The sequence below is a fragment of the Crinia signifera genome, chromosome 3 (assembly GCF_055691185.1).
Source record: "Crinia signifera chromosome 3, ASM5569118v1, whole genome shotgun sequence".
NCBI classification, from domain to species: domain Eukaryota; kingdom Metazoa; phylum Chordata; class Amphibia; order Anura; family Myobatrachidae; genus Crinia; species Crinia signifera.
Genome location: NC_139219.1, coordinates 42,682,128 through 42,686,294, shown reverse-complemented (window position 1 = coordinate 42,686,294; position 4,167 = coordinate 42,682,128).

The following is a 4,167-nucleotide window of genomic DNA, read 5'->3' as shown; positions in this document are numbered from 1 at the left end:
ACAAGCAAAGCCACCATTGAGCATTTCAAGGAAAAAATCCTGCAAGTGGTTGCGATGGGCCTAATTTAGACTGGATTGCAAGACAAATTTGACCAACCCTCAGAATCCGGGAGGGTTGCCCACCTTTCCAGGGGGTTGGGAGGGTAGGCAACCCTGGTCTATTTCACCTCTAATATTTGCATCCCGGGATAAGTATACTGCATTATATTATATAACACACACATTACCAGCAGATAGACAAGTAGACAATTCCCTAGTGCATTCTGGGAGTGTCCTTATGATCATGATATTGGGTGGCTGCTGCTCTGGATGAGTCATTTAATGAACAGAACTTGCAATATGCAATGGTAATTTCTCTATTACTAGTCTTGTTGGTTTGCTCTCTCCCTTGCAGTTTTATTAGAACAATTACTTTATTCAGAAATGTGTCAGTTTTATTGTTTTCTATTCAACATTTGCATGAATAGCGCTTGATCACAAATATAATTGCTGCAGAAAAGAGACTCCTACTGAACACTTCTTCCAGCCTTGAAGTGATTGATGTTGGTACATCCAGTGTTTCCATTCCTCTTGTGCATCTGTTGATATGCCATGATGTCAGGCTGAGGAAGCTTAGCGCACATCTCTCTGTGGAGTTTAGGTAATGGTGAGTTTTGAAACATGGATTTAATATGTCATTGTCTCTCCACCCCAGGGACTGGAGATTATATTGATCTATAGTAAACTCTATTTGGTAAATAATATATGTGTATGTGCATTCATATATAGATTGCATCAGTGTTGCACAGCTAACAGAGTGTGACCTCACTGCACACTCCCTGTCTTTGTATGTCACGAGGCTGAGCTGACCCCAGGAGGCAGAGCTGCCCAGCCAGCCCATCTCTGTGTGTGTGGCCAGAACGGCCAATCAGACCATCAGCCCTTCTGGCATTTGGCAGAAGTGTCACATGGCCTTGCCTCCTCCACTTTTCATAATAGGCCCTTGGACATCAATTGCACATTTCCTGCTATTGGCACACAGCGTCCCCCCATCTTCTTTATTCTTTATTTCTGCAATATGAGAGTTATGTTACTTCCATGCAAAGTATGTTTTAAGCACTGCCCCTGCAGTTATGTTTTTAAATAAACGAGTTTATTTTTGCAACCAATCAGATGCATTCATTAGTATCCACCAAACACAGCAGATCCATTGCCGTGAAGGGACACGTTTGCGCATATGCTGCAATTGAACTGTGCACGTGCCAAGGTACCTTTGCAAGGCCGGTTACAGCGAGATTTTTAATGTTGAGTGATTGACGGGAAGTGACTGCATGGAAGCGGTAACAGGGAGTAGCTGCAACAATGTATGCATGTCATGGACGTTTACTGGGGACGGGGGAATCTGCCTTCAGCTGCGCTCTAGCAATGGCCATTGGTGCAGTCACCTTCGATGGTGATTCTGCAACCAGCCATCGATAGTAACAAACTATGCGATGAACAACCATTCATAGATTTTAGCTATTGATGGTCATCCATTCTCTTTGACTGACTGGCCCATAGGCCAATTAGAATGTGGGGCTTCAGGGTTTTTGGGGGTGGAGCTATGCTCCATGACCCTGAAGCCCACCCCCACATCTCTGTAAAGAGTTGCGTTACGCAATATGTGTGCGTTATATAAGAAACTGTTAATAAATATAATAAAATAAATGTCCTGGCACATTGAGAAAAACCCCAAAACAAAACATGGTTTCTACTGTGCCATTGCTGTAGGCAACCCATCTGGTACTCCCCCATCGATGGCAAAAGTATTTAGACATCGGCCATAATACATTGATGATTTTGAACCATTGATGGCCATCCCTACTATGCTCATGTATGCAGAGAAAAGTGGCGACAGCATCGCTACTGCCGTGGCCAGTCTGCGAGATCATTGATTTACTTGGGGAGTTGGTGTTCCCCGTTATTGCGTCAATGCTGCGTCTATAGCCTTTTATGGATGGCAGCTTCACTTGCAATGATGAGCAACTCAGTAGCCTGAACAATCACAGCATATGCATAGGCAAAAGTGTATTACGCCCACCGTTCGGAACATTTAATATTTCTGAAATTGTCCTTTACAAACTTCTAACCATTTCACTGTAACATTAAATATTCCTTTTGCTTATGCATTTAGTGCTCCATACAGTTCATCCTTTCTCTTTTATGAATTAGTTGATTGCAATCATTTGGCAGACATGTTAATTGGGCAGGGCCGACCTGGAAAATAGAGCAGCACTCCCTGCTAATTGAGAGAAACACAATTATTCTCACGGAGCCTGCTAAAATTTCCCAAACAGATGACCCATAATGTAAATGACATGAATAAAGAGAGTCTCATGATGTGGCTTGCTACACCCTGCGTCACGTGCCATCTGTGCTTGCCGTACCATGCAGCACAGTGCTTAGGAAGCTGTCTGAAATGAATGTGTTTTTATATGCTCTATTTGCAGCATAAACACAGCGGATTTAAAGAATTTATAAGTTATATAAAAAACCCGGCCTGGGTCATAATATACTATAGTTTGGGCTGATGCAGACCGTAATGAATCAAACCTGCTAAAGTGTGAATAAGTAGAGAATTGGAGAAGTTGCCCCTAGCAACCATTGAGCTTTTGCTTGTCTTTTTATAGACTATGCTAGCTAGATGCATACCCTCCAACGCGACCGGCAGTGGCTGAAGCGATGGGCAAGGGGTGCAGGGGGAGATGGGGGGAATCACAGAGCAAATGTATACATCCATGTCATACCCTCCAACTGTACCTAATTTTCCGGTACAGTATCGTTTTTTTAACGGTCAAATAACAATGGCACCTGCAGATATATCTAAAGATGGATCGGGCAGTGTTCTCCATACATGCTGCCCGATCCATCTGGACTGACATCACAGATGGGCAGGCGTATAACATTAAGCTGACAGTCACCGGTGGCTCCCTGTGCGGCTGTATGGGCGGTCGGCGGATCCGCCGCACACACAGAACGATGCACCGATATATCTTTAGTCAAAGTGGGTATGGCCTTGATGGTAGGGACGTGGCCTCAGTGCCACATCCAGAGCCCCCTGTGGGGGCTCTGGAGATGTTGGGCTGCACCCGATCACCATACAGTCTGCATTGTTCTGGCAAGGAGCCGATTGCTGTAGGTAATGTTACAGTGTAGCTCCTATCACTGTGCACGAGTCGGCACTTTGGTAACACCTGGGGGCCCCCCATCACTTCTGTTGTGATGCCACTGTGTACTGCCTATTCATTTTTGCAAGCTGCTGCAACTGTCATCATTGTCATCTGCACTTATACCGGCCATTGCTATATGTAAGAGCTTCCCTCCTCATAGGCATGACTCTGAATCCCACACTGCTTAAATATATTCCTGTGACGCTCCAATGGCACTCCTACAAGTTAGTGCAGTATTGTGTGCTCAAATTGTTGCTGCCCCAATAGCATCATTTACTGGAAGGATTGAAAAACAGACCCAGCAGAGTTCCATATGACTCACTTGCATTTATGAACAAAGATGAGTCGACTCAGAACCAGTCCCTATGTATTCTCACCGTCTACCCACTGTCTACCACCTGTCTACCCCATCTGTGTCACCCCTGTCTGTCTGTCCTTCCCCTTTAGAATGTAAGCTCTCACGAGCAGGACCCTCTTCCCTCACGTGCTTTTCGTTCTCTTACTTAAACCATCCTTTATGGCACCAAATCCTGTGGCTTTCTGCCACCCTGACACTTATTTCAGTATTGTTTGCTGATACAGCCATGTTTATGTACCCTGTACTTGTCCTCTATTGTATTCAGCTGGAAGTCACTCTTTCCTGTTTTGCTTATTTGTTTATGTATTCAGTAATGGGTGCTATGGGTCCCTTATGGCACTGTATAACAGAATAAGTGCTTAATATACGTGCAATTATCTCAGCTTGCAAATGCTGCTATTAGCAAGTGAAGCTGCCACCCAGGAACAGAAATGGTGATGCCCACCAGAACTTGCATTGTATGCCATACAATGGCATACGATGCGATGGCATACAATTTTTTATTGTACAAGCACCCTGATGGGTCCTTACAATATTTAATGGCCCCCCATTGTAAACGCCACCCCCAGGATCAAGCCAACCCGAAGCGTGGCGAGCGCAGCGAGCCCGCGAGGGGCGGCG